At 43.6% G+C, this 24,476-nt stretch overlaps 1 protein-coding gene and 2 long non-coding RNA genes across 3 annotated transcripts in view; 1 reads left to right on the forward strand and 2 right to left on the reverse strand.

Moving 5' to 3' along the window:
* The window catches only part of CAMK1D (calcium/calmodulin dependent protein kinase ID), a 217,330-nt gene that overhangs the window by 167,240 nt on the left and 25,614 nt on the right, over positions 1-24,476 (reverse strand). The gene's annotated exons all lie outside the window — the stretch shown is intronic.
* LOC309351516 lies at positions 5,724-12,525 on the reverse strand. The gene is made up of 2 exons (XR_014160884.1): positions 12,245-12,525; positions 5,724-6,052 (listed from the first exon to the last, which is right to left on the reverse strand). It is a non-coding gene; the product is annotated as an uncharacterized lncRNA (long non-coding RNA).
* The window catches only part of LOC309351517, a 183,330-nt gene continuing 166,364 nt past the window's right edge, over positions 7,511-24,476 (forward strand). Inside the window, exon 1 of the long non-coding RNA XR_014160885.1 lies at positions 7,511-7,752. This is a non-coding gene — a long non-coding RNA (uncharacterized lncRNA). The remainder of the gene's footprint in view (positions 7,753-24,476) is intronic.

Below are 24,476 nucleotides of genomic sequence, written 5' to 3' on the forward strand. Positions count from 1 at the left end.
TAAATATCATTTTTAAAAAAGATATCATTTATTTGAGAGGCAGCAGCGGAGGAAGCCGCTCGGGCGCCTGGGGTGAGCCGCCCATAGGGGTGGGGCGCACCGCAGAGCCTCCGAGGAGTCTGCCTGCCTCCTCCCACTCAGCCGCCCTACAGCTGGGGGGGGGGAGGCAGCAAGTGGACCGTTTGGGCAGCGCGGAGCCTGCGCGCCCCCAAGCCACTGTGTCTCTCCCAGGAGAGATGCGTGGCTCAGGCACACTGCAGGCCCCGTAGTGAGTGCCGCCCGGCATTTTGTTACCCCCCCCCCAGTGGAGACACCTGGGGCAGCCCACACCTACCACACACCCCTTCCTCCGCCCCTGAGGGCAATTGCCATTTTCATCACTATGGCAAAAGAGGTGTGCAAAGCCATCCAATAACTGATTAATCTTATTTAATTATTTTCTAAAAACCAAAATGAGCATAAAAAGGTGGAGCCTTATTTGTTGGTGTTTGTTTCTTTTTAAAGAATATATGAAGACTTCTGAGCTGAACAAGTACAGCAGCTGTCTGCAGGCACACTGAGAAGTGGGTACAAGGGGTATTAATGGGGACCCCAGACGATGAGTTTTCTGTTCTGTTCTTTTTAAGGAAGTCTCTAGCCCTCAGAGAAAGAAGTTATAAAGCAAAATGTGCAGGCACCATATTCCAAGTGATTTCTATGAGATGAAATAGCCTGGCAGCTACTATCTGGCCATGCTTTTAGCCAATGAGTGAAGTCGGAGATGTGATTGACCAATAAGTGCTTTGGACACCAGGCAATAGAAATCCTTGGGGTCCTAACGAGCTGCTGCTGCTTCTCCCACTCCTGCCAAAGTCCCACTGAATAAATGTTTTAACATGCAGGCCAGACTTCTTTTGCCCCACAAATTTAATGATGAGTATTATGAAAGGTTTACTTTGCTGAGGCTCCAATACTTTGGCCACCTCATGAGAAGAGAAGACTCCCTGGAAAAGACCCTGATGTTGGGAAAGATGGAGGGCACAAGGAGAATGGGATGACAGAGGAAGAGATGGTTGGACAGTGTTCTCGAAGCTACCAACATGAGTTTGACCAAACTGCGGGAGGCGGTGGAAGACAGGAGTGCCTGGCATGCCCTGGTCCAGGGGGTCACGAAGAGTCGGACATGACTAAATGACTAAACAACAACAACAACTTTGCTTAGTCTGTAGCAAGCTTTCTGCTTTTATAGCCCTTGGAAGGCAAGTAAGATGCAAATTCTTGAACGTTTCTTTATGCTGAGGTCTTAGGTCAAACTAACTTTTCCGTTGAGACACAAGCTGGAATCCTAAACACACTTTTCCACTGAATATAGTGGGACTCACTTCTACATAAAAATATGTAGGGTTGATTTTAATGGTGTTATTTTTAAAAATCCTCAGAATAAATATTTCTTCATGGAATCTGCTCTAACTGATGTGTGCAGTGTCTGAAGCTTTAAAAAATATTTGAAAGTGATCACCCTTAGAAGAATGCACTGCTTATGCCAGCTGAAATACACACAGAGAAATATAGCACTTGCTACTACATTCACTGGAAATTGAGAGGTCATTTTAAATTCCCAGCAATATTTGAAAATCTGGCAAGAGAAAGAGAAAGAATAAGGAGAACAAAATGAGCCCCAAGCAAGAGAATATTTTAAAACTTATTCTAGGTTTTGCTCCACTTACATATGCTACTGAGAATTTGCAGCTCTGTTCTACTACCCTAATAGCAACCCTTCAACTAGCTAGCTGAAAGGAAATCACCAAAGGAAATGTAATTCTAACACACCATGGATGATGTCCCTAGACTGAATTCAAGTAGGCAAATCAAGTTGCTAAAACTGGTAATCCCACTTCCAAGACAATTAGCAATTACAACTATAGAGACTCCGGTGACCCTCAAAGTCAGATCCACTGAATTCAGCAATACGTATTTCTAAGTAAGTGCACAACACTGCAACTTTATTAGGATTAAGGATCCTTTCTCTCCCCCACACCCTATCCCAAAATGTTGTTGTTGTTGTTTAGTCATTTAGTAGTGTCCGACTCCTCGTGACCCCATGGACCAGAGCATGCCAGGCACTCCTGTCTTCCACTGCCTCGCGCAGTTTGGTCAAACTCATGATGGTAGCTTCGAGAACACTGTCCCACCATCTTGTCCTCTGTTGTCCCCTTCTCCTTGTGCCCTCCATCTTTCCCAACATCAGGGTCTTTTCCAGGGAGTCTTCTCTTCTCATGAGGTCGCCAAAGTACTAGAGCCTCAGCTTCAGGATCTATCCTTCCAGTGAGCACTCATGGCTGATTTCCTTCAGAATGGATGGGTTTGATCTTCTTGCAGTCCATGGGACTCTCAAGAGTCTCCTCCAGCACCAGAATTCAAAAGCATCAATTCTTCGGCGATCAGCCTTTTTTATGGTCCAGCTCTCACTTCCATACATCACTCCTGGGAAAACCATAGTTTTAACTATACGGACTTTTGTTGGCAAGGTGATGTCTCTGCTTTTTAAGATGCTGTCTAGGTCCCAAAAGACACCTTTATTAAAATATGTGAGTAACCAAGTTTCACTGGCTTTTCCCTACAGCATGCAGTTGCTATAATGAGATTATGGCTGGGTGAATCTGATCACAAGTTTCCTGCTTGAGTTTTTCTTATGTAATCTGAGGATAACAGTGGGTTCATTCTCAAAGGGCATAAACCCTGCAGGTCCTTCAGTCGACTAAACGCTATTACTGTAGGACTTGCAGTGTTAAGTAATGCATATTTCCCCCTATTTCCTGTGGAGTTTTCTTGTATTCTCAAGTGTATTCTCTTTTGGCAAAAGACGTTTACTTAAATGCCAGTCTTCACTTTATCAATGGACAGAAAATGTCCAGAGTGTGCAAAACACTGACTCAGAACAAAACGCTAAGAATTATTTTTGCACAGATGAGTTTCATAACCCAGGGGCGCCTCTACATCCCTACCACCCTGTAGTGCTTTATCTTTGTGTTAGTACTCAAGGGAGCATCACCCTACAGCAGTTTTTTAAAAACTTCCTACTGTTATGGAACTCTTCCCATATCAACCTGTCTTTCATGAAATCCCTGCACCTGCTAAGGCTTTCATTCAGCTCATGTGGGTGTTAATGTGCACCCTAAAACACACCTCTATACATTCCTGGATAGGAAGCTTTTCTACCTTCCAGTGCTAAGTTTTTAAACTGTGTTCACATGACTGATGTAATCCAAAATGTATATGTAATCCTGTACTTTGTTGTAAGATTTGCCTGTCTTATGTGACAGGCTTTTCCTTCCGCCTCTCATTTCTGTTTGAAACCTGCATTTTTGTTGTTTGCTGCATTTAGGGCTTGACCTACCATGTCTCTATGTAGCACAGAAATTTACAATAAAAATGGAAACCAAAATAAAGAAAAGAAACAGATAATTGCATCAAAGTTGGGGACTCAGTTGGCTGTGGTCCTACCCTGTAGAGTACTCAAAGCCAATGTACATGTTCAGTAAAAGCATGTGGTGCAGCTTTTCTTGGGAAACTGTAAAAACAATGTGAGTGAATCTCTCCATATAAAAAACATGTAGCACCTAGAAATCTAGGACATCAGGACATACCTCTGGCATACTAGCTTTCCATAGGCAGGGACGTTTTGGCGTTAAAAGCATTTGGTCATACAATTACCCTACTTATATTTAAACATATCCATAGCCCACCTTGTATCATATAGATCTCAGGGCAGGGTACAGAAATCTTTATAAAAACAATGAAATGCATTGGTATTCTGAAGTGGCATAGTGGCCACAGAAGGATTGTTCCAGGAGTCCTTACTGAATGTGTGTGTGGATGCTCAGCGTCATGGCTTATCCAACCTTGATTACCTGATCCTGCAGAATACAAAAGCGTTTTGAGTAGTTATGGTGCATTGCCAGAGAAGGCTCAAAGTCATTCCCTTTTTCTTGCCAGTTCATAAGAAATCAAAGGACAATCTGTCAGCCCAGCACCGTGCTTCAAAGAGGAAAGAGATAAACCACTTTTACCTTCCAAGCAGATAAGTATGCATAATGAAAATGTTTAGACTTGGAGATTTTTTCTTGATGGATGCTGAATGCTCTAATGTGGCGAGCTCAGAGGCAGATATTAATCGCAGAGCTTTAATGCCAAAGGGGGGAAAGAATTAACTCTGCAATTCCAGTTGAAAATCTTGACTTCCTCCCATAGTAATACACATTAAAAAAATACTTTCTCTCTACAGCAGAGTTTGAAGTCTAGAAATAATATGACTCCTGGAGATATATGAGGGAGTGCAATCCCATTAATTCTGCAACTCATGGACTTGCCATGGTGCAATCATTATTATCTCATGATCTGCATATTCTTTTATCTATGTAACTTACAGATATTTAGATAATGGCAAACTGAAGGGCTAATTATATGTTACATGGTCATTTACACTATTATATTTATATCCTGCCTCTCTTCCATCATGGAGATAAAGACAAGGTACACAGGGTTCCAAAATTGGCCTCTCAACCAGGGATTAACAAAACCCAGATCTGTCTAGACCAGGCTTCCTCAAGTTGTTTTGGGCCTACAACTCCCATGATCCCTAGCTAGCAAGACCAGTGGTCAGGGATGATGGGAATTGTAGTCTCCAAACATCTGGAGAGCTGAGGTTGAGGAAGCCTGGTTTAGACTCAGCAAACATGCTGTATCCTGTGGCTTCAGGCCATGTCCTGGAGCCTTATGCATGGCCCCAGAGCCATTTTTAAGAGGCTGAAGCAGCTTCAGAAAGTTTAGAGCTGAGGAGCAGCCAGAGGAAAAGGATGTGCTTTACTATTTCCACATTGTAGAATCATAGAACTGTAGATGGAAGGGAACCGCAGCTAGATCATACATGACAGATGGCTATCCAACCTCTGCTTAAAAACCTCCAAGGAGGGAGAGTCCGTCACCTGCATGCCAGTGCTCCCATAAATTTCCCATTCATTTCATTTCATTTATTTCAATGTAGCATATGGGGGAAGCTTCAAAGAAAAACTGAACTATTTTCCAATTTATAAATGCTTCCTTGCTGGATCCCTTAAAGGGAAACTCTTACTCACCACAAGCATCCAGCATCTTGCAAATTCTTCCACTTACTTTCTGTAACTTCCTTCCTTGAAGAAATTCCTTTCCCTTCCTCCTCCCTGTCACTTCCACTGACAGCACCTGCACTGCTCAAAACCTCTCATTCTAATGCCAGAGAAGCCACAAAGCTTTCCTAGCAAATAAAGACTATAATTTTGCCAATGTAGTCAGGAGGTATGTTTATGCAAGTTAAGAAAAATAATGCCACCTCCATTGCTATTGTGATATGAAGTATTACACACCATTCCTATCTGCTAAAGCCAACACCACAAATTGCATTGACTTCCAAACTAGACCAGTGCTGAGTGTTTCTGAACTCACACTTTAAACCACAGCAACACATATATTTGCACTTGTGACTGATAATGATGGGAAACTACACTCTCCATTTATTTTCACAAGCCAGGCATAGACATGAAAACTGCCATGAAACCAGAATAAAATGCTGACTGGGTGCTAGAGAGGCTGGCTAACAGAAGGGGTGAACTGAGGACATAAAGCTCAACTTGACATGACAGTATCTTTTCTCTGCAGCCATCTGCCTGCAGCACTAACAAACGAAGAAGAAGAAGACGAAGAAGAAGGCAGCTTTATTCAGGGCTTTATGAAACATTCTGCATACATTTTCTTTGCTGAGTGTTCTAGGATATTTCATCCTCTTTTTGCATGATGAAAGACTGTTTTGCCACTGAAGAAGCTTTAGGTTAAAATCTCCAAAAGGTTATTCTGATGAGGAGAATCCCATGAATCATAAAAGGAGAAAAAGACAGTTCCAGAATCATTCATCGCCAGCATCCCTTGAACAAAGTTCCACATTACAAATTCAATGTGCAACGGCCTTCCAACAGCCATCCAAGTTCTAAAGCAGCTTCTTCACCTCCAAGCTGGGAAAGAACTGCTGCAATCTGACAAGCTGAGAGACAGGCACAAAATGAGATGAGGAATAAAAATAGACAGGTACTCTCTGACTTGATGAGCAAGAGCAGGAGTGCGTTTTCCAATAAATATAGAACACTTGTTTGGTTTCTTAAAAATAAAATAGCTCAAAGTGCCTTGTATGCTTTAATTTTCAGGTGGCCACATCTGGAAATCCTTGGTTTATAATAATAGCTCCCAAACGGACCCTCCCATCTTTCTGTTGTCTCCCACTACTGTTAAGATTTTGATTGTAAGCTCTTTGGGGCAGGGACCTGACTTTTTTAAGGCAAAGGAGTGCTTCAGTTACTCTGTAAACCAATTCACACATTGATGCTGCTCCATTAATATTAACCTTCACACTCATTTTATACCCCAAGGGTGATTTGGGTCTTGAGACTGGGAAAAGGCAAGCTGGACTATGTGGAATTCACATTTGAAAACCTGGGGAATCCTGTCCAGTCTCATTCTGGAAGTCTAACTGCTTGTTTTCAAATGATAATACTTCAGCAGCAACACAGCTGACTGCATGTTGGCCAGGCATTCTTAAATATTCGGATCCAGTGCATGCATGCTCAGAAGGATCCGCTTCTGATTTCATTAGAACTTCTATCCACCAAATGTGCACAGGATGGCATCCTATGTCTATTAAAGAATGGTTTGACAGCGTTTTGAACCCAGGGCATGGAACTGTTAGGATCGTCATGAAAGCTACTTTGAGCTTAACAAAGGGAAGGGCAGGAAAGTGATGTCACATGTATATTACAAGAGAAGCACTATAGCATTATTTGGGATAAATCATTCAGAAGCCTTTTTAAAGGGAATTGCTGTGCTCTGAACATACCCTCTGGTTAGCATGATCTTCCAAAGAAAAATAATCAAAGCACTAACGTAATTCCTGTTTTGCCCCTACTTCTAAAGCTCCTTGTTGTGGCATTCACCTTATGCAATGCTCTGCAAATTAAGTCTGCTCGGGCCCTTAACTGTATTCCTTCAGCCTCCAGGATAGCTCATGAGACTCTTAATATCAAGGTTGTGTGTTTGAGCCCCAAGTTGGGCAAAAAAATTCCTGCATTACAGGGGTTTGGACTAGATGACCTTCATGGTCCCCTCCAACTCTACAATTCTATGATCATCCAAGAGCCTCATTTAGAGATCTCCCAGGAAAAGACTTTAAAGTCATATGCACAAGATGTCTGGTGAAGGAATTTTTAATAAGGCTTTTGGCTGATTTAAAAATGTCTGTGCTAGGTTAGATTGTGTTTGTTTTAATGACTGCTGAATTTCTGTTTTATTGTACTGGAATTAGTCTAGAATATTATCTGTCTTGTTATGTGCCATTATAATCAATCTAATAATAATAATAATAATAATAATAATAATAATAATAATAATAATAATTTATTTATACCCTGCTCATCTGACTTGGTTTCTCCAGCCACTCTGGGTGGCTCCAAACAGAATATAAGTAGTAGTAGTAGTAATAATAATAATAATAATAATAATAATAATAAAGCGATAAAACATCAAACATTAAAAACTTTCCTAAACAGGGCTGCCTTCAGATGTCTTCTAAAAGTCAGATACAATGGTACCTCGGGTTAAGAACTTAATTAGTTCTGGAGGTCCATTCTTAACCTGAAGCTATTCTTAACCTGAAGCATCACTTTAGCTAATGGGGCCTCCCGCTGTCGTCGCGTCGCCACTGCGTGATTTCTGTTCTCATCCTGAAGCAAAGTTCTTAACCCAAGGTATTATTTCTGGGTTAGCGGAGTCTGTAACCTGAAGCATCTGTAACCCGAGGTACCACTGTAGTTGTTTATTTCCTTGACATCCGAAGGGTGGGTGCCACCACCGAGAAGGCCCTATAACCTCACTTCTCGCACGGAGGGAGCCGCCAGAAGACCCTCAGAGCTGGATCTTAATGTCCGGGCTGAACGATGGGGGTGGAGACACGCCTTCAGGTCTACTGGGTCAAGGCCATTTAGGGCTTTAAAGGTCAGCACCAACACTTTGAATTGTGCTCGGAAACGTACTGGGAGCCAATGTAGGCAGATGGAGCTGGTAGATAGCTGCCCTGGACACAGAATTGACCTGCGCCTCCATGGATAGCTGTGAGTCCAAAATGACTCTCAGGCTGTGCACTTGGTCCTTCAGGGGCACAGTTACTCCATTCAGGACCAGGGAGTCCTCCATACCTGCCTGCCCCCTGTCCCCCGAAAACAGTACTTCTGTCTTGTCAGGATTCAACCTCAATCTGTTAGCCACCATCCATCCTCCAACCACCTCCAGACACTCACACAGGACAATTCACTGCCTTCACTGGTTCTAATTTGAAAGAGAGGTAGAGCTGGGTATCATTCACATACTGATGAACACCCAACCCAAATCCCCTGATGATCTCTCCCAGTGACTTCATATAGATGTTGAAAAGCATGGGTGAGAGGACAGGAACCTGAGGCACCCCACAAGTGAGAGCCCAGGGGTCTGAACACTCATCCCCCAACACCACTTTCTGGACATGGCCCAGGAGGAGTGGAACCACTATATAACAGTGCCCCCAACTCCCAGCTCCTCTAGGCAGTCCAGAAGGATTTCATGGTTGATGGTATCAAAGGCCACTGAGAGATCCAGCAGAACTAGGAAACAGCTTTCACCCTAGCTTTCACCTAGCCTGCTGGAGATCATTGACCAGCGTGACCAAGGTAGTTTTAGTCCCATGATGAGGCCTGAATACTGACTAGAAGGAATCCAAATGATTTGCATTCTCCTGGCATGTCTGGAGTTGTCCAGCAACGACCTGCTCAATCACCTTGCCCAAGAATGGAAGATTTGAGACTGAGCGATAGTTGGCCATATTGGCCAGGTCCAAAGAAGTTTTTTTTAAGAAGCAGTTTAATAACCGCCAGTGGGTCTGGGAAGGCTATTACTACTTGGTAGGCTCGACACTGAGCTCTAACCAGTGTCCAGTTCGATTCAAAATGAGTTTTCCACCACCGGCACTCTAGCCATCTCAGCAATTGTTTCATCACCCTCAGCCCTGGAGAAAACCATGGGGCTGTCCGGGCTGCATGCAATCAGAGAGGGCACTTCAGAGCCAGACAGTCAATAGCCCTGGTTAACTCTGCATTCCAGCGGGCCACCAGGGAATCAGCTGAAAGGCCATCAACATGGGAGAAAACATCCCTTACCACTCTCTGGAAACCATTTGATCCATTAAGGGGGGGGGCATCCGAATCAGCCCCACCTCCCTGCAGAAGAGAAGGGTCACGGAGAAGTCTAGTTGCACCAGGAAGTGCTCCAATCATGGCACTTATTTTGTTTCACTTTTACTTAGTGTCAGATCACCCACATCCATAGAGGTGAACACCAGGTCTAAGGCATGTCCACGGCTATGAGTTGGGCTAAACCTATTCAGGGACAGCCCCATGGAGGCCATGCTTTCCGCGAAGTCCTGAGCAGCCCCTTGTAAGGTTGTGTTGGCATGGATGTTATAATCCCCTAGGACAACCAAACTAGGTGTCTCCAGGAGAACATCTGCCAGACCTGAAGCAGCTTGGGCAGGGAATCCTTGGTGCAGCAGGGAGGTCGGTACACCAAACCCCCCACCCACCCACAAGGCCTGGGTTGCTGTGCATAAGAGAAACCTGATGGACAAGCAGCGGCAAGAAGAGGCCCATCTGCTTCATCCAACAAAGTCTCTCTTACACATGCCAGGTCAAGTCCTCCATCCATGATCAAGTCATGGATGGCAGTGGTCTTGTGAATCATTGACCTGGCATTGCACAGCAGCACCTTCCAGTATCTGCCTGGTCAAGACCAGACCCAGAGGTAGGGATAGTCCTCAAATAACGACTAAACCTGCCTCCTCGGTAATGAAATGGTCTGGTCTTAGCATAACTCCTCCTCCTATCCATGATCACTGAAATCGGGTGCCCCAGTGCACGCACCCCCCATGGAACCTGCCCCAGTCATTCTGTTGGCTGGGGCCCACTCCCAGGCAGCCCTGACACTCTCCCCTTTAGAACAGAACACAAATCATACAACAAACAAAAAAAAAAGTGGAAACAAACCCCCCGAATAATAATAATTTACAATCATACTAAAATTAAACCAATCCCCAGCCCCAACTAAACGTCCATCCCACCCCCAAGAAAAGAAAAAGAAAGAGAAAGAGAAAAAAGCCAAAATTCAAAACACCACTGATTAAAAACTATTTAAAACACCTAAAAGCATTTAAATAATTACTTAATAACATTACCACGGGGGGGGGGCTGGCCCTCGCCCTTGTCTCACCCCCAAAGGGCCACCCCCTTTGCTGTTCCCCTGCCAGGCCACCTTAAGTTCCTTGAAAGCAAGGCAGGGTAGAATTTCTAAAATTTAAATTAAATTATTGAATCATTAAAGCCCCTGATATTAGATTTTTACATGCTGCACTAATTATGGGCATTTCTAAATCATGTATTATCAGCTAGCTATGACAAGTAACAACAGATGAAACTGTTCCTCTTGACTGGCAACAACTGGCAAGTACTGGAGGTTAATTATTCCTCTCTCCCCTTCAAAGACACAGTCATGCAAAAAAAATTAGAAGGCAGACATTTGCTTCCCAAGAAAACCATTTCTTCAACTGTGGAACCCCTTCTTGAGGTAGGTCTATGTTTTGGGAGTTAAAATGCAGATCTTCCAGACAGAATATTGGACTGAAGATGTCACCTGCTATTTTTGCTTCCAATAGAGCTTTAGTGCAACTTTGTTCTCTAAGGGACTTGAAAATCTTACACACATATCATTATTTTATCTTATAGCAGTCCTCACAGAACTGCAGTACTCATGTTTCATGCAGCAAGACAGATTATATGCATTCAGCTTCAACCCAGTTTCCAATATCTCAAATCCAATCGTCTTTTGCAATACAGGAAGATAAGAATTATACTGAGGCATTAGGCTGCCGAGCATGAAGGAAACACGTGTTTGACTACCTAAGAACCAGAGAAAGAGAGAGCTTAGATGACAAACACACTTTGGTTAACCTACTAGTCCTAATAATAACTAGTGCAAATGAAACTGAAACTCCCTGTCGTTCTTCAGAATGCTCCTTTTCTGCTCAAAGACAACCTTCTCAGTCATAATCCACTGGCACATAGTAGTTGACACATAGCCACTGTGTATGTGTGCTTTTCTCCTCCAAATATGCAGGTATTTTCTCTTCCAAATATGCAGGTATCTTGGAAGAAACCCTGAAAAGGGTACTAAAATTAACACCTATTATCTCATCTCAGAACACACTGGGTTAAAACTGATGATCCCCTGTGTAAGTGATGGGTCACAGGATTTACCTCCCCCTGACTGGCTGAATCCTGCTAATCTCTGCCCAAACCTTCCTTGCAAACAACATAAAAATAGCAGAATTTGAGAAACAGGTTGTCTCCATCTTTGCTAGCCTGAAATACTTGCATTTTTCCTCTTCCCGCAATGGGGCCCAGGCATTGCCTGAGAGAGTACTCTGCTACATACACTAAAACAGTTCCTTTGGGACTTGTGTTAAGTAAGCACTAACCAGTCATTTTGTGCCTTTTCTTTCTTTCTTTTAAAAGCAACTCTCATTCTCTATCTCTCTTTATCTTACCACTTTCTAAACATACCTTAATAAACATAAAGCTGCTGAAAATTCCTAGCGCATTGTAACACAGATTCTGCCCCCTACACTTGCCTATATGGTCAGTTGCATTAATATTCTTTCAAGAGAAGGTGCATCACAATAACAGGGTTAAATCCCCATATCTTAGCAGTGGGCCTGACTCAAAGGCAGAGAACAATCAGGCCTGCTGGCAGCTACCTCTGTTTAAGTACAAAAATGAACCTCTTGGCTGGTTTTTCAGCCAGCAGAGGATGCATGTGCCTGAGCTGTATCAGGAAAGGGATTAGGCATTGCAGGGGGTTGGACTAGATGACCCTTGGAGCCCCTTCCAACACTACATTAGGTAAAGAGGTAGCTAGAGAGACTGCGACTGGCCCAAGGTCACCCAGTAAGCTTCATGACTGAATGGGGATTTGAATCCTGATCTCCCAGGTCCTAGTCTGACATGCTAATCACTACACCACACTGGCTTCCCAGAGCATTTCTGCTATGAGATAAATTAAGTAGGTAAATAAAGATAAAGGAAAGCAAACTGAGCAAACTACTTACGTCTGAGGAAAATGGAACCTGGAGCTCAGTGACAGATCCAGGAGTTCACAAATGCAATCACCATTGACAGGTGTACATTTAACACCAGTAGCCACCAGAGACACTCTTCAAGAGACTTGTGCCTGGTTGCCTCTTGCGCCTGCAGGCTGTGCAGCATCACAGTCATGGGCTGCGTGGGAGGGGTGGCTACAAACACACGTGCACACATGCCCTGCACCCGCTGCTGCTCCTTGGGGGAAAAGCAAAAGCCCCACCAGGCACAGGTTACAACAACAACAACAACAACACTTCCTTTGCCTCTGTAGAGGCAAGACAGCTGAGCCTCACTGCGCCCCAGAAACAATGGCTGGGCACTAGGCATTGCCACAAGTCTATGGGCAACTAAACAAGGGGCTGGTTCACTTTCTTACACATGTGCTCCTCTTCCTTTGGTGGACTCCTCTACGTCGCCAGACGTATACCTCTGTGCCACATACCCAAGACGGGTATTCAGCTGAATTCATGCAATCTCCCAACGCTCAGCTGTTTCCTGAGAAGGAACAGTCACATACACTGCGCCTTTAAGTCATTCTGTAATATGCTACATTATAGAAACAGGGAAGAAGAGGGGCAGTGTTCCTGCTCTACCCTATGGCAAGAAAAACACTGGGAAAAACAAAGATTTGGCCCTGTGGTCAGATCTCTCACAGAGCAGCTTTGCCTCAACCGTGAGGTTTCCAATTCTGAGGAAGTCTGGGGGTTTTCCAGGGGGAGGGGGAATCCAAGGAAATGTAGAGTCCCTACCCAACTAGTAAGTCAGTGGTGCTTAGGGTGTTGGGCCTGAGTTTAAAATGCAACTCAGCTTGGGAGACCTGAGTTCAAATCTCAACTCAACAATGAAGCTCACTTTGCTGGGTGAGCATCTCAGTCTCATCAACCGCTCAGGGTTGTAGTGAAGATGAAATGGGTATTCCACATTGAGCCCCCTAGAAGAAATATGGGATATAAATGTAATAAAAGCAAAGCGGTAAAGCAAGAATTAAAAATTCCCTACTGCAATAAAACAGAAGCTTTGGAGGATACATTAAATAATGCTTTGCGCTTGCACTGATAACTGAGTAACACAAACACCTGAGCTACCAAAACGTATGTCTTGAGAGCTGTTTTTAGTGCTGGATGATAGGAGGAGCGGTTGGATACCTGTAGAGACTAGTAGAGAACAGATAAAGTATCTGAGGGAGATGAAAAGTTGTTTGATAGGTTACTTGTTGATAGGAGTATTTTAAACACTGCTGCAGCCAAAAGCATATGGGGTGTGGATTCTGGAGTTTGTTACAGAAAAGAACAAGTAAAGACAACTAACACCTACACATTTGCAGCTGATCTGACCTGAAGCAAACTGGTTGCCATGGCAGAATGATTTCCTAGCAGCACACAATACTTACCTCACCGAATTCACACTGCTTTTTTCCTCACCCTAAAAGTTCTTTGCCAGCACTAGTCAAAATGACTGACAGCTTGAAAAACTGAAGACCTTTTCACAGAATGAGTTTTTCTCTTTCACATTACAAAATTACTTCCAGTAGCCAAAAGGGATTGAAACACTGCCGCTTGATCCACTTTGCTCCCCTAATGTTTCCTTGTTTCCAAACTGATCATCGCCCACAATTCTGGAGCAAAGTGTCTCACCTGCTAGATTCCAACCACTTTCCAGTAAACAGCATAAACCTCAACCTGTGAAACTGTTCAAACTTAACAAAAGGCATAGTATTTCAATATAGCACTTCAAGGAGGCCCATTCCAGGACTGAGAGAGGTGAGAAGGGGAAGGGGAAAAGGGGAAATAATAATAATAATAATAATAATAATAATAATAATAATAATAATAATAATAATAATAATTTATTATTTATACCCCGCCCATCTGGCTGGGCCTCCCCAGCCACTCTGGGCGGCTTCCAAAAGAATATTAAAATACTATGATACATCAAACATTAAAAGCATCCCTAAACAGGGCTGCCTTCAGATGTCTTCTAAAAGTCTGGTAGAGAAGCAGCGAGAGGGAGCAACCTTAATTTCCCTGTGTTTTCTCCACTTACTTCCTTTTCACGGAGGCAGTGACTCTCAAAAGGGGTGACACTGGTGTGACAGGAGGGGTGGCAGGTGTGGTGGGAAGATTCACGGACAATCAATATTATATTTTGGGAATTATTCATTTTCTCATGTAGCTGCATTGCTTTATACTTTCTGGATGCCCCATGATCATATGACAAAATAGTTGTGTTCTATGTTATAAATCAAGCACTGCTGGGTTGTTTCTTTTTGTTTTCCTTTTTAAAAATAAATAAATTAAAGCTTAAAAGAAATGCAAAGATCAACTACAAAGTATATTTCCTTTAATACAAAAATATGAAAAAACGAATCTAAATAAAAACAAAAACAAAGGAAGAAGAAAGAAAAAGGGGAGAAAAGGAGGTAGGGCTTCCAATTATTCATCTGTCAGCTATACATAAAAATAATTCAAAACATTGGCTCTTTTTCATGCAAAAATACCCAAGGAGTTTCCAATCAACAATTATTTTTATCTAATTAAATATGTCAACTTCACCATACATCTCTCAAAAAAAATTCCCCAATCTATTTTTTATCAATAAATTTTTATTCTGGAAATATGGCCCAGAGAAAAAAGTTTGAAAACCACTGAACTTGAGAATGCTTTGCCTGTTCCTCACTTGTTAACTGTAGCATCAAGAGAACACTTTCAGGTGTGAATGAGCCATCTCAAGACGAAAGTTTCATATCACCTGATATTAAAACTTCTCATTGGACTGCAGTTAGCTATGAGTCAAGTCACAAATCAACTAGTGAACATGAATATGTGAATCAGCCCCAGGCCAGAAGAGAGTGGGGAGCAGGTGGGCATGGGCATGGGCATGCGATTTTGAGGTTGCTTACTCCAAGTCTCCCAGTACGTAGAGGCAAAGATGGACCCTTTGGTAAAGATTACTGAAATGGGGCATACATTTCCATCTGGCCTGGGCCTCTTACCAGCTTTCCATGGCCGTGATCAGCACTTTGAAGAAAAGGAGTGATGCTGTGTCCCCCGTGGGAAGCTTCAGAAGCATCTGCTATATGACACACCATTGTGAGACTGTACTATTGGTCTAATTCTGTGCAGCTCTTTACATTTTCTTGGAAAGAGTACTGGGGTACTTTTAAAGACTAATTAATGCATCGCAGCATGAATTTTTTGCAGGCAAGTTCATTCTTCCTGTGGAGGCCCATGTACCCATATTTATGGTTACCAGATGTCCCTGTTTCCTGGGGACGGATTTACAAATCTGTCCCTGGACAAAGTCCGTCCCTGGAATGTCCCCGGATTTCATTTAATGTCCCCGGATTTATATCTTAAGTGTTGTACATTTATTAGTAGGGAATGAATATTGTGTGATTGGTTCAACGGCACAAAACACATCATCTGGGGACTTCCGGTGAGGTAAAATGGCGGGCGCAACAGCAGCGAGCAACTCCTGAAGCCAGCCAGAGCCAACTGCGCTACCAAGCTGGTTCCGGACTGCTGAGACTGCCGCTGCCGCTGCCGCCGCCACTGCCGAGGAGGAATTGGGGACGCCCAGCGCATCAACTGGGGGAACTGCTGACACCCTCCCCCTGTGACCCAAATCAAGCCGGGAGTGAGAGCACCCAGCTACCTGGCTGACTGCCCAGCGGCGCTCCGGGGCCAGGAAAACCCCAGAGCCGATGCAGGGAGAAGAAGAGGAGAAGGAAGAGAGAGAAAGAGGAAGAAGAAAAAAGAGGGGAGCCCCAACCTTGCCGCGTCGCTGCTGCTGCTGCTGCTGCCACTGAGGAGGAGAGATAGGAAAGCACCGGGAGGGCAAGGACACGTGGCCAAGCCCAGGTCCGACCCGAGCCTACTCCATGGCGGCTAGCGCTCCAAGAGAGTCGGCCAGGGCCCAGATGAAGGCCGCGTGACAGAAACCACAAAAGAGAATCATAGAATCATAGAATCATAGAGTTGGAAGAGACCACAAGGGCCATCGAGTCCAACCCCCTGCCAAGCAGGAAACACCATCAGAGTACTCCTGACATATGGTCGTCAAGCCTCTGCTTAAAGACCTCCAAAGAAGGAGACTCCACCACACTCCTTGGCAGCAAATTCCACTGTTGAACAGCTCTTACTGTCAGGAAGTTCTTCCTAATGTTTAGCTGGAATCTTCTTTCTTGTAGTTTGGAACCATTGCTCCGTGTCCGCTTCTCTGGAGCAGCAGAAAACAACCTTTCTCCCTCCTCTATGTGACATCCTTTTATATATTTGAACATGGCTATCATATCACCCCTTAACCTCCTCTTCTCCAGGCTAAACATGCCCAGCTCCCTTAGCCGTTCCTCATAAGGCATCGTTTCCAGGCCTTTGACCATTTTGGTTGCCCTCCTCTGGACACGTTCCAGTTTGTCCGTGTCCTTCTTGAACTGTGGTGCCCAGAACTGGACACAGTACTCCAGGTGAGATCTGACCAGAGCAGAATACAGTGGCACTATTACTTCCCTTGATCTAGATGCTATACTCCTATTGATGCAGCCCAGAAGTGCATTGGCTTTTTTAGCTGCCGCATCACACTGTTGGCTCATGTCAAGTTTGTGGTCAACCAAGACTCCTAGATCCTTTTCACATGTACTGCTCTCAAGCCAGGTGTCACCCATCTTGTATTTGTGCCTCTCATATTTTTTTTGCCCAAGTGCAATACTTTACATTTCTCCCTGTTAAAATTCATCTTGTTTGTTTTGGCCCAGTTCTCTAATCTGTCAAGGTCGTTTTGAAGTGTGATCCTGTCCTCTGAGGTGTTAGCCACCCCTCCCAGTTTGGTGTCATCTGCAAATTTGATCAGGATGCCCTTGAGTCCATCATCCAAGTCGTTGAGAAAGCTGTTGAATAAGACCGGGCCCAAGACAGAACCCTGTGGCACCCCACTAGTCACTCTTCTCCAGGATGAAGAGGAACCATTGATGAGCACCCTTTGGGTTCGGTCAGTCAGCCAGTTACAAATCCACTGAGTGGTAGCATAGTCAAGTCCGCATTTTACCAGCTTCTTTACAAGAATATCATGGGGCACCTTGTCAAATGCCTTGCTGAAATCAAGGTAGACTACATCCACTGTGTTCCCTTCATCTACCAGGCTTGTAATTCTGTCAAAAAACAAGATCAGGTTAGTCTGACATTACTTATTTTTCAGAAATCCATGCTGACTATTGGTGATCACAGTATTCCTTTCTAGGTGCTCACAGACTGTTTGCTTAATGATCTGCTCCAGAATCTTCCCTGGTATTGATGTCAGACTGACTGGGCGGTAATTATTTGGGACCTCTCTTTTCCCCTTTTTTGAAAATAGGGACAACATTGGCCCTCCTCCAGTCTGCCGGGACTTCGCCTGTTCTCCAGGAATTCTCAAAGATGACTGCCAGTGGTTCTGAGATCACATCTGCCAGTTCTTTTAATACTCTTGGATGCAGTTCATCTGGCCCTGGAGACTTGAATACATCTAAACTAGCCAAGTATTCTTGTACTATCTCCTTAGTTATTCTGGGCTGTGTTTCCTCTGCTGAATCATTTGCTCCAAATTCTTCAGGTCGGGCATTGTTTTCTTTATCGGAGAAGACTGAGGCAAAGAAGGCATTGAGGAGTTCAGCCCTTTCTGTATCCCCTGTTTGCATTTCACCATCTTCTCCTCTGAGTGACCCCACTGTTTCTTTGTTCTTCCTTTTGCTACGAACATACCCATAAAAGCCTTTTTTGTTGCTTTTAACCTCTCTAGCAAGCCTGAGTTCATTCTGTGCTTTAGCTACTACTGAGTTCATTCTGTGCTTTAGATACTACCTCTTTATTTATTTTTTTCAAAAAAAAAATGTGTCCCCAATTCTGGGGGAGGGGGGGAATCTGGTAACATTACGCCATATTGGAATAGGCTCTCCCTTTGAAAGCTCAAACAGCAATACATTAGATAGCCTTTAAGGTTTTGCTTGATGCTCTGTCTTTATTTGTTACAACAGGCTGGCATAGTTGTTCTTCCAAAATTAGTTCTTAGGTTTCATGAACAAAAGGTTCATGCTCACCTAGAAAACGATAAATAACACACCAGAGCAAAAAAATTCCAGTTGTGTCCCAGGGAAACTTGGGGTTCCCCCAAAGCCTTTTAAGGTCTCCTCAGTCAGAAACTCTGTAAAGATGGGCAAACGTACCTACAAGCTCAGCTTACCCATCTGCTATCTTGTATGCCTCCTAAGTAAGATTGTGTTGAGAATTAGCTACGATATCTGGGCTGGATCTAGACCCATCAAATAAGTGATTCAGTTAAACACACTGTAAACTTCATACAGGGAAATCCCGTTGGTGAAAAACAGGACTCCACAACGCCATCTCGTGTCACAATGTTATAACACATACAGTATAAAGTGCCTCAGGTTCAAATGTCACCTCTGTTGTTGTTGTTTAGTCGTGTCCGACTCTTCGTGACCCCCTGGACCAGAGCACGCCAGACACTCCTGTCTTCCATTGCCTCCCACAGTTTGGTCAAACTCATGTTGGTAGCTTTGAGAACACTATCCAACTATCTCGTCCTCTGTCTTCCCCTTCTCCTTGTGCCCTCCATCTTTCCCAACATCAGGGTCTTTTCCAGGGAGTCTTCTCTTCTCATGAGGTGGCCAAAGTCTTGGAGCCTCAGCTTCACAATCTGTCCTTCCAGTGAGCACTCAGGGTTGATTTCCTTCAGAATGGAGAGGTTTGATCTTCTTGCAGTCCATGGGACTCTCAAGAGTCTCCTCCAGCACCATAATTCAAAAGCATCTATTCTTCGGCAATCAACCTTCTTTATGGTCCAGCTCTCACTTCCATACATCACTACTGGGAAAACCATCGCTTTAGCTATACAGACCTTTGTCACCTCTATTGTGAAGGGGTAACTAGAAGGCCTTAGGCAACCTAGTCTCTCTCTGTCTCTCAACCTCAGCACCCACCCCATCTGTCATACAGGGAAAATAACATTCACCTGCCTTATAGGATTTTTGTCTTTTCACCATTACAGGATAATGTCTGTGAAACACTCTAAAGTGCTACACAAATGCCAACTATTATTATCTTCCCATACAACTATAGGGGAGGGTTCTGGGTGTGTTCTAGGGCACACTCAGTCATTCATGCAGGATATGTGCTGCCTAGAACACTCCCCAGAACTTTGTGGAATATAAAGGGAGGAAAATATTTTATAGAAAAGGCCGAAAAGCAATACATCAGGGGGTGAAATGGAAACCATGGGTATTGAAGAAATAAATCACCCAGCTTTCATTCAGGACCAAACTGCATTATCGTTTGGCTAGACACAGATAAATGACAAAAGGGTTAGTAATGAGAGCATTATTCTCTGTTATAAGACTTATATGAGCAATATTACTGAAAGTAAATGATTCAACTGTGATTGCCAGTGATTAAAAGTCTCAGGTTTTTATTAAAGTGACACTCAGTGGAAATGAAATAGAGTATTTATATTATCTGCTCTGCAAATTAGTTTTTGATTTTGTCACGGTTCCCTTGTCAAATGAGAGAATGAGTTGAGTAATTGCTTAAGACACAATGATAGAGATGTGTCAGATTTAACAGTTGCCATGCACTTCTTTGTTCTCAACTATGTATGTGGGGGCCCAAGGGCTCAATAAATGTCCTGCCTTTGCACCCAAACTGGGAATTGCAATAATTAAACCAGATGTTTGTCAACCACCTGTAAGATCCCAAAATATGGACAATTGGCTCCCTAAAAACATGCAAGTTTTTACATGCAATGTGACTCAAAGAAGTAGGAGGCCCAGGGTTCGCTCTGATTGTTTAGAAATACACAATAGCTTTGAGGTCCTCTCCCCTAGCATGGAAGACAAAGAGCAGACTCCATTTGAGGATCTCTCCCTCATTACAGTCGATCAGGTATATGAAGATGAGCAGCAAAGTCAGTCCTCAGGGAATGTGCAGGCGACCTTGGAACGGACAGCTCACGGAAGAACCCCGACCAAACCTAAGAGGAGGCGTGTAGTGGTGATAGGGGATTCCCTACTGAGGCGAACAGAAGCAGTGATCTGTGGGCCTGACAAGATGTCTCGGGAAGTGTGCTGTCTCCCCGGGGCTAAGATCCAAGATGTAACTGAACGACTGCAAGGAATCATAAAACCCACTGACAAATACCCCTTCCTCTTGGTTCATGTGGGAACCAATGACACTGCAAGCAATAGCCTCCAGAAGATCAAAAGAGACTATGAGGCTCTGGGCAGGAAATTGAAGCAATTAAATGCACAAATTGTCATCTCATCTGTCCTCCCAGTTGAACGACATGGCCCAGGGAGAGAGGGAAAAGTAGTGGAAGTGAACAGTTGGCTTCGCAAATGGTGTAAACAGGAACGGTTTGGATTCTTAGATCACGGACTGCAGTTTCTTGAAGATGGACTTCTGGCAAGCGATGGGCTGCACCTCACAACGGTTGGGAGGAATCTTTTTGCCAAAAATCTCAGAAACCTCATCAGGAGGGCTTTAAACTGACTAATGTGGGGGAGGGAGACAGTGCTCTTGAAGGTAGGAGTCTCTCAATTGATGAAGATGATCATCCAAATGTCATAGACCAAACGGAGCAAACAGCACGCAGACCTAGTGGTCGGAGGAAAAAATCCTTAAATAAGAGACATGGGGGAATGATTAATGGACTTCAATGTCTGTACACTAATGCGCAAAACATGGGAAATAAACAAGATGAGCTTGAGCTCTTGGTACAGCAAACTAAATATGACATAATAGGCATCACTGAAACCTGGTGGGATAAGTCCCACGATTAGAATGTAATAATGGAGGGATACAATCTATTTCAGAGAAACAGACCAGACAAGAAAGGAGGAGGAGTGGCATTATATGTCAGGGATGTGTATACCTGTGAAGAGATCCAAGATTTAGAACCTCAAAGCCAAAGTGAGAGCATTTGGGTCAAGCATGCAAAAGGAAGGGAGATAGTAGTAATGGGGGACTTCAGTTACCCGGATATTTGTTGGATGTCAAACTCAGCCAAGAGCATAAGGTCAAACAGATTCCTCACTGGCCTTGAAGACAAGTTCGTTGTCCAGAAAGTGGGAAAAGCAACAAGAGGAACAGCCATTTTAGATCTGGTCCTAACCAATGTTGATGACCTGGTTAGTGGGGTAGAAGTGGAAGGATCATTAGGCGCGAGTGATCATGCTCTTCTGAAGTTTACTATACAGCGGAAAGGAGCAGCCAAGCATACTAGGACTCAATTTCTTGACTTTAAGAAAGCCGACTTCATAAATCTTAGGGAAGTGCTCGGTGAGATCCCATCGACAGTAATACTAAAAGGAAAGGGAGTTCATGATGGCTGGGAGTTTGTTAAGAGGGAGATAGTAAAAGCACAACTTCAGGCAATACCAATGAGACGGAAACATGGAAGGTGCCTAAAGAAGCCAGGGTGGCTATCTAAAGAACTTTTAACTGAGTTAACATTAAAAAAGGATGTGTACAAAAAATGGAAAAGGGGGGAAACCACCAAAGAGGAATTCAAACAAATAGCTAGCACGTGTAGACACAAAGTCAGAAAAGCTAAAGCACAGAATGAACTCTGGCTTGCTAGAGAGGTTAAAAGCAACAAAAAAGGCTTTGATGGGTATGTTCGTAGCAAAATGAAGAACAAAGAAACAGTGGGGTCACTCAGAGGAGAAGATGGTGAAATGCAAACAGGGGACACAGAAAGAGCTGAACTCCTCAATGCCTTCTTTGCCTCAGTCTTCTCCGATAAAGAAAACAATGCCCGACCTGAAGAATTTGGAGCAAATGATTCAGCAAAGGAAACACAGCCCAGAATAACTAAGGAGATAGTACAAGAATACTTGGCTAATCTAGATGTATTCAAGTCTCCAGGGCCAGAAAAGAGTGACTAGTGGGGTGCCACAGGGTTCTGTCTTGGGGCCAGTCTTATTCAACATCTTTATCAACGACATGGATGATGGACTCAAGGGCATCCTGATCAAATTTGCAGATGACACCAAACTGGGAGGAGTGGCTAACACCCCCAGAGGACAGGATCACACTTCAAAACGACCTTGACAGATTAGAGAACCAAAACAAACAAGATGAATTTTAACAGGGAGAAATGCAAAGTATTGCACTTGGGCAAAAAAAATGAGAGGCACAAATACAAGATGGGTGACACCTGGCTTGAGAGCAGTACATGTGAAAAGGATCTAGGAGTTTTGGTTGACCACAAACTTGACATGAGCCAACAGTGTGACGCGGCAGCTAAAAAAGCCAATGCAATTCTGGGCTGCATCAATAGGAGTATAGCATCTAGATCAAGGGAAGTAATAGTGCCACTGTATTCTGCTCTGGTCAGATCTCACCTGGAGTACTGTGTCCAGTTCTGGGAACCACAGTTCAAGAAGGACACTGACAAACTGGAACGTGTCCAGAGGAGGGCAACCAAAATGGTCAAAGGCCTGGAAATCATGCCTTATGAGGAACGGCTAAGGGAGCTGGGCATGTTTAGCCTGGAGAAGAGGAGGTTAAGGGGTGATATGATAGCCATGTTCAAATATATAAAAGGATATCACATAGAGGAAAGGTTGTTTTCTGCTGCTCCAGAGACGCGGACACGGAGCAATGGATCCAAACTACAAGAAAGAAGATTCCACCTAAACATTAGGAAGAACTTCCTGACAGTAAGAGCTGTTCGACAGTGGAATTTGCTGCCAAGGAGTGTGGTGGAGTCTCCTTCTTTGGAGGTCTTTAAGCAGAGGCTTGACAACCATATGTCAGGAGTGCTCTGATGGTGTTTCCTGCTTGGCAGGGGGTTGGACTCGATGGCCCTTGTGGTCTCTTCCAACTCTATGATTCTATGATTCTAAGTTCATTGGTTGTTTTCTCCACACCTGATGCCTGGCAGCTGAAAGTTTAAACTGACTCTGTCGATGCTGAAAATATCGCTGCCTGCCTCCCCAATCTCCAAGTGGTGCGGAGATGCCAGGAGTTCCAGGGCTCAGCCAAGGGTCCATGCTTCCTTTTGGGAATGAGGCACAGTGGAGACTGCAGTGTCTTTATGATACATTTTTTATTTGCACATTAAATAGTCTATAAAAATGGTACACAGATAGATAAATTAACTAAACACAGAAAAAGGAAAGCTGTACACAAAAGGAGAGGATAAATGGGGAGGAAGTACATATGGAACATTCCAAAACCTTCAAACTACATTTTAGAGACTTAGGTTCATGACATCTGAACTGAGCCATATTATTTGGGATGACTCCCTTTTAAATTAATATTATATATGTGGTATTATATCTGTAATGAGCAAGTCATACATGCTACTTATCATTTAATGGTACAGACATCAAGGAAACAATGTGCATTTGTAGATCAGACCATAGAAATACCAAAGGAGAAGATGACTGTCTTTCACATTTTATTTTTATGGGCATTCTGCTTTAGATATAAGCAAACTTTATTTTGGAAATAAAACTTAGTGTCACACTTGATTACTAAGTGAACTTGTTAGTGTTATAAAAGCACAGGAGGTGACAGTATAAAGGAGAAATGTTCAAGCATAATATGTGAGTAGTAAATGAAGTGCACACTAGTGGACTTGCACTGGAATTGCTTTGACCTTCCTCCCTCTTCATCCAGGCTTCTCTCACAAAGCGTTAGCAGAATTCCGTCATTTTGACAGAATATAGGAAAGCAGTACTGCAGGCAGATCCTTCAGAGAGGCAATCCTTGGAAGAAGCAAAAACAAGCAGGAAAGCCATGCTGATGCAAGCTTGAAACTGGAAGATTTATAATCTCCAGCTATTTTATGATAAACATAGACATGGTCAGCGTCACTGACTATTAGGGAAACTGTCCCACTACTTAAGTTATCCAGCAGGATATAACTATTTACCAAGCATCTCTTCATGGCCATTCAGGGAAACCTGGACTGTTTCAGTACAGGAGACAACATTGTGGACAACACTGAGCTTGATAAACCAGTGGATCCAACTCATTAAAGGGCAGCTTCCTATGTCCCTACGTCTGAGTCATGAGACAAAAGGAGCTGCCAAGTTAGGTAGGCAATGTGGTGCTCTCCAGATGTTGTGGACTATAACTCCCATCATCCCTGACCATTGGCTATGCTGGTGAGCCGCTGCAGTTCACAACATCTGAACAGCAT

The sequence above is a fragment of the Podarcis erhardii genome, assembly GCF_964252035.2.
Source record: "Podarcis erhardii genome assembly, chromosome: 10".
Taxonomy (NCBI): Eukaryota; Metazoa; Chordata; class Lepidosauria; order Squamata; family Lacertidae; genus Podarcis; species Podarcis erhardii.